The following is a 6,990-nucleotide window of genomic DNA, read 5'->3' as shown; positions in this document are numbered from 1 at the left end:
CTGATAGCCATTTGTATGTCTTCATTGGAGAAGTGTCTGTTCATATCTTCTGCCCATTGTTTTTTATATGATTGTTTTGTGTGTGTTGAGTATGAGGAGTTCATTATAGATCCTGGATATCAACCTTTTGTCTGTACTGTCATTTGCAAATATCTTCTCCCATTCCGTGGGTTGCCTCTTTGTTTTTTTGACTGTTTCCTTTGCTGTGCAGAAGCTTTTGATTTTGATGAAGTCCCAAAAGTTTATTTTCACTTTTGTTTCCTTTGCCTTTGGAGACATATCTTGAAAGAAGTTGCTGTGGCTGATATCGAAGAGATTACTGCCTATGTTCTCCTCTAGGAGTCTGATGGATTCCTGTCTCACATTGAGGTCTTTTATCCATTTTGAGTTTATCTTTGTGTACGGTGTAAGAGAATGGTCGAGTTTCATTCTTCTACATATAGCTGTCCAGTTTTCCCAGCACCATTTATTGAAGAGACTGTCTTTTTTCCACTGTATATTTTTTCCTGTTTTGTCAAAGATTATTTGACCATAGAGTTGAGGGTCCATATCTGGGCTCTCTACTCTGTTCCACTGGTCTACGTGTCTGTTTTTATGCCAGCATCATGCTGTCTTGGTGACCACAGCTTTGTAATAAAGCTTGAAACCAGGTAACGTGATGCCTCCAGTTTTATTTTTGTTTTTCAACATTTCCTTAGCGATTCGGGGTCTCTTCTGATTCCATAAAAATTTCTGGATTATTTGCTCCAGCTCTTTGAAGAATACTGGTGGAATTCTGATTGGAATGGCATTAAAAGTATAGATTGTTCTAGGCAGTATAGACATTTTAACAATGTTTATTCTTTTGATCCAAGAGCATGGAATGGTCTTCCATCTTTTTGTGTCTTCAGTTTCCTTCATGAGTGTTCTGTAGTTCCTCAAGTACAGATCCTTTACCTCTTTGGTTAGGTTTATTCCCAGGTGTTTTATGGTTCTTGGTGCTATAGTAAATGGAATCAATTCTCTAATTTCCCTTTCTGTATTTTCATTGTTAGTGTATAAGAAAGCCACTGATTTCTGCACATTGACTTTGTATCCTGCCACGTTACTGAATTGCTGTATGAGTTCTAGTAGTTTGGGGGTGGAGTCTTTTGGGTTTTCCATATAAAGAATCGTGTCATCTGCGAAGAGAGAGAGTTTGACTTCTTCATTGCCTATTTGGATACTTTTTATTTCTCTTTGTTGTCTGATTGCTGTTGCTAGGACTTCTAATACTATGTTGAACAAGAGTGGTGAAAGTGGGCATCCTTGTCTTGTTCCTGATCTCAACGGGAAGGCTGCAAGCTTTTTCCCATTGAGGATGATATTTGCTGTGGGTCTTTCATAGATAGATTTGATGAAGTTCAGGAATGTTCCCTCTATCCCTATACTTTTTTTTTTTTCTCATTAAACTTTTGTTTTAATGGGTCTCAAAATTCTGTGACAGATTTTTGGTCAAGTTCTTTCCATTAAAAAGTACTGATTTTAAAAACTAATAACTTAAAACTGCCACACACACACAAAAAAACAAATGGTCCACAAAACATTCTCCTTTCTTCTGAAGGCTTTACGATGCATTGTTATCATTAACCAGTCTTTTACTATTAAACTTAAATGGCCAATTGACACAAACAGTTCTGAGACCGTTCTTCCACCACTGATTAAGACTGGGGTGGCAGGTATTGGGGATAATATTCATTTAGCCTTCTGAGCTTTCTGGGCAGACTTGGTGACCTTGCCAACTCCAGCTGACTTCTTTTCCACTGCTTTGATGACACCCACAGCAACCATCTGTCTCATGTCACGAACAGCGAAACGGCCCAGAGGAGGATAGTCAGAGAAGCTCTCAACACACATAGGCTTTCCAGGAACCATATCAACAATGGCAGCGTCACCAGATTTCAAGAACTTGGGACCATCTTCCAGCTTTTTTCTAGAACGACGATCTATCTTCTCCTTCAGCTCAGCAAACTTGCAAGCAATGTGAGCTGTGTGACAATCCAGCATAGGTGAATATCCAGCACTAATTTGGCCTGGATGGTTCAGGATAATCACCTGAGCTGTGAAGCCAGCTGCTTCCATTGTTAGGTCATTTTTGCTGTCACCAGCCACATTGCCACGACGAACATCTTTGACAGATACGTTCTTGACATTGAAGCCCACATTGTCCCCAGGAAGAGCCTCACTCAAAGCTTCATGGTGCATTTCAACAGACTTGACTTCAGTTGTAACATTGACTGGAGCAAAAGTGACCACCATGCCAGGCTTAAGAACACCAGTCTCCACTGGGCCCACAGGGACAGTACCAATACCACCAATTTTGTAGATGTCCTGGAGAGGCAGACGCAAGGGCTTGTCAGTTAGACGAGTTGGTGGCAGAATGTAATCCAGAGCTTCAAGCAGTGTGGTTCCACTGGCATTCCCATATTTATGGGTGACTTTCCATCCCTTGAACAAAGGCATATTAGCACTTGGCTCCAGCATGTTGTCACCATTCCAACCAGAAATTGGCACAAATGCTACTGTGTCGGGGTTGTAGCCAATTTTCTTAATGTAGGTGCTGACTTCCTTAACGATTTCCTCATATCTCTTCTGGCTATAGGGTGGCTCAGTGGAATCCATTTTGCTAACACCAAAAATTAGTTGTTTTACACCCAGTGTGTAAGCCAGAAGGGCATGTTCACGGGTCTGCCCGTTCTTGGAGATACCTGCTTCAAATTCACCAACACCAGCAGCAACAATCAGGACAGCACAGTCAGCCTGGGATGTGCCTGTAATCATGATTTTGATAAAGTCTCTGTGTCCTGGATGGTCACGTAATACTTGCTGGTCTTGAGTTTCCACAGGGAGATATCAATGGTGATACCACGTTCACGTTCAGCTTTCAGTTTATCCAAGACCCAGGCATACTTGAAGGAGCCTTTTCCCATCTCAGCAGCCTCCTTCTCGAATTTTTCAATAGTTCTTTTGTCAATCCCACCACATTTGTAGATCAGATGACCAGTAGTGGTAGACTTGCCCGAATCTTCGTGTCCGATGACAACAATGTTGATATGAGTTTTTCCTTCCCCATTCTGGTTTAGGATGAGCAGTGGTTTTCACGACACCTGTGTTCTGGCGGCAAACCTGTTAGGAAAAAGCTACCCCTATACTTTGAAGCGTTTTAATCAGGAACGGATGTTGGATTTTGTCAAATGTTTTTTTCTGCATCAATTGAGAGGACCGTGTGGTTCTTCTCTCTTCTCATATTAATTTGTTCTATCACATTGATTGATTTGCGAATGTTGAACCATCCTTGTAGCTTAGGGATAAATCCCACCTGAACATGGTGGATAATCTTTTTAATGTGCTGTTGGATCCTGTTGGCTAGGATCTTGTTGAGAATCTTAGCATCCATATTCATCAGTGATATTGGTCTGAAATTCTCCTTTTTGGTAGGGTCTTTGCCTGGTTTGGGGATCAGGGTAATGCTGGCTTCATAGAAAGAGTCTGGAAGTTTACCTTCTGCTTCAATTTTTTGAAACAGCTTCAGGAGAATAGGTGTTATTTCTTCTTTGAAGTTTTGGTAGAGTTCCCCAGGGATTCCGTCAGGTCCTGGGCTCTTGTTTTTTGGGAGGTTTTTGATCACTGCTTCAATCTCGTTACTAGATATCGGTCTATTCAGGTTGTCGATTTCTTCCTGGTTCAATTTTGGGAGTTTATAGTTTTCCAGGAATGCATCCATTTCATCTAGGTTGCTAAGCTTATTGGCATATAACTGTTGATAATAACTTCTGAAGATTGTTTCTACTTCCTTGGTGTTCGTTGTGATCTCTCCCTTTTCATTCATAATTTTATGAATTTGGGCTTTCTCTCTTTTCTTTTGGATTAGTGTGGCCAATGGTTTATCGATCTTATTGATTCTTTCAAAAAACCAGCTTCTAGTTTCATTGATACATTCTACTGTATCTCTGGTTTCTACCTCATTGATCTCAGCTCTAATCTTGATGATTTCCCTTCTTATGTGTGGAGTTGGTTTGATTTGTTGTTGATTCTCCAGTTCTTTAAGGTGTAGAGACAGCTGGTGTATTCTGGATTTTTCAATTTTTTTGAGGGAGGCTGGGATGGCTGTGTATTTCCCCCTTAGGTCTGCCTTTGTTGTATCCCATAGGTTTTGGACCAAAGTGTCTTCATTCTCATTGGTTTCCATGAATTGTTTCAGTTCTTCTTTGATCTCCTGGTTGATCCAAGCATTCTTAAGCAAGGTGGCCTTTAGCTTCCAGGTGTTTGAGTTCCTTCTGAACTTTTCCTTGTGATTGAGCTCCAGTTTCAAAGCATTGTGATCTGAGAATATGCAGGGAATAATCTCAGTCTTTTGGTATTGGTTGAGTCCTGATTTGTGACCCAGCATGTGGTCTATTCTGGAGAAGGTTCCATGTGCACTTGAGAAGAATGAGTATTCTGTTGTTTTAGGATGGAATGTTCTGTATATATATATCTATGAAGTCCATCTGGTCCAATGTGTCATTCAATGCTCTTGTTTCTTTATTGATTTTCTGCTTCGATGGTCTGTCTATTTCTGAGAGAGGCGTGTTAAGATCTCCTATGATTAGTGTATTCATATCAATATGACTCGTCATCTTGATTAACAGTTTTCTTAAGTAATTGGCTGCTCCCATATTGGGAGCATAGATATTTGCAATAGTTAGATCATCTTGGTGGATAGTCCCTTTAAGGATTATGTAGTGTCCTTCTGTATCTCTGACTACAGTCTTTAGTTTGAAGTCTAATTTATCTGATATGAAAATCGCTACCCCAGCCTTCTTTTGAGGCCCATTGGCATGAAAGATGCTTCTCCATCCCTTCACTTTCAGTCTGGGTGTATCTTTAGGTTCAAAATGGGTCTCTTGTAGACAACATATGGATGGGTCCTGTCGTTTTATCCAATCTGCAACCCTGTGCCATTTTATGGGCACATGTAGGCCATTCACATTGAGAGTGATTATTGATAGATACATTTTTATTGACATCGAGTTACCTTTGAAGTCTTTCTTTCTGTAGATTGTCTCTATATTTCTGTTCAATGCTATTCTTAGGATTTTACCTCTTTTATAGAACCCCCCTTAATATTTCCTGCAGTGTTGGCTTGGTGGTTGCATAGTTTTTTAAGCCTTGCTGGTCTTGGAAACTCTATATCTCTCCATCCATTTTGAATGTCAGTCTCTCTGGATAGAGTATTCTTGGCTGCATGTTCTTCTCATTAAGTGCCCTGAATATATCTTGCCAGCCTTTTCTGGCTTGCCAGGTCTCTGTGGACAGGTCTGATGTTATTCTGATGGGCTTTCCTCTGTAAGTAAGGAGCCTCTTTACCCTAGCAGCTTTCAAGAGATTATAACTACAATTATAATTCCTCAATTTGACTATCAGGTGTAGTGATTTTTTTTTTTTTTTTTTGGAATGTATAATCTTGGGTGGAGACCATTCAGCCTCTAGTACATGAACGCTGGTTCCATTCACAAGATCGGGAAAATTTTCATGAAGGACTTGTTCCACTATATCTTCTAGACTTCTTTCTTTCTCCTCCCCTTCAGAGATTCCAATAATTCTGACGTTGGAACTTTTCATGGCATCATTTATTTCCCTGATTCTGTTTTCGTGGTTTCTAAGCTGTTTGTTTCAGGCTTCCTCCTGATCCTTTTTCTCTATCTGTTTGTCCTCCAGATCACTAATTCTATCTTCTGTCTCAGTTACCTTATCTTTGAGAGAGTTTAGATTAGATTGGAACTCATTGAGAGCATTGTGAACCTCCTCCCTGGTAGCTTTAAGCTCCGCCCTAACAGTGTGAACATCCTGTATGGTCGCTTTCAGCTCGGCCCTTATCAATTCTGTTTGGTCATCCATGGCTTTCTCCAACCTCGCTATTGCCTGGGTAATTGTAAGCCTGAATTCTCTTTCTGACATATTGTCTATGTTGGTATCTGTTAGCTCTGTTGCAGAAGGTCCATCCTCTGTATTTTTCTTCTGTTGGGCATTCCTTCTCCTAGTCATTTTGGTGGGAGATGACTGAACAGATATAGCTGGATGTATTAACCGTGGTGCAGTCAAGGTACACCCTAGAACACTTCTGAGTAATCAGGATTCCCCACCCAAACGAGAGACAAAAGCAAAGAAAAAGAAAAAGAAAAAAAAAGGAGATAGAGAGAGAGACAGGAAAGAAAGGGAAGATGAAAGAGAAGGTTCAGCCCAAATGGGCCCCAAAGTATATGACAAGAGAAAAAATATATATATATGCAAATAAAGGAAGAACCTCATCAAAAAGAACCCCAAGTGTAGGATTTATATACTATCAGGGCAAACACAAAAATGCAGAAACACTTGTGGGAGAAAAAGATGGGAGAGTGGTTATAAATTCTCAGTGTGTGTGAGGAAGTTTGTTTTGATTCTTTCTGGATGTATCTTGATATCTTTGTTAAAGGACTCAACTTTTCTAAGATAAAGGGGGATTAAAAATTAGTTTACCTATAGGGGTAGTATTGATTGGGGGAAGGGGATTACTTAGAAGTTTAACTCTATATGAATATTAGAAGATAAAAATAAAAAGGAATAAACTAGACTAAACTAAACTAAAATTTAAAAAAAAAAAAGAAGGAATTCAAAAAATAGAAATGCAAAAGAAAAACATAGGTGTATGTATCAAAAAGTTCAGGTTAGAGGGTTATTACCAAATTTGATGTACTGGACAGCTCGCTGTGATGGTTATTAGGTTAAAAAAATTACCTATATATATATAAAAAAAAAATGAACCAGAATAGTGGGAATGAATGAAAAATAAAAGTTTTCCTCTGAAGTAGTGGTTGTTCTCTTGTAGTCCTTTTCCCCCCCCCCCTTTTTTTTTTTCTTTCTTGGTTTGTTTTCTGGGGGAGGGGCCTGCCACGTGGGTTTTTCAGTCAATGATGTTCCCTGACTTAAGTCCTCCCGCCCCCATCAAGGGGG

At 39.8% G+C, this 6,990-nt stretch overlaps 1 pseudogene; it reads right to left on the bottom strand.

Annotated features, from left to right (window-relative positions):
• Positions 1 to 1,589: 1,589 nt before the first annotated feature.
• LOC116582043 lies at positions 1,590 to 3,116 on the bottom strand (annotated as a pseudogene).
• Positions 3,117 to 6,990: the final 3,874 nt, after the last annotated feature.

The sequence above is a fragment of the Mustela erminea genome, chromosome 2 (assembly GCF_009829155.1).
Source record: "Mustela erminea isolate mMusErm1 chromosome 2, mMusErm1.Pri, whole genome shotgun sequence".
NCBI lineage: Eukaryota > Metazoa > Chordata > Mammalia > Carnivora > Mustelidae > Mustela > Mustela erminea.
The sequence above is the reverse complement of the archived record's forward strand: the minus strand, read 5'-3'. Positions and strand labels throughout refer to the sequence as shown.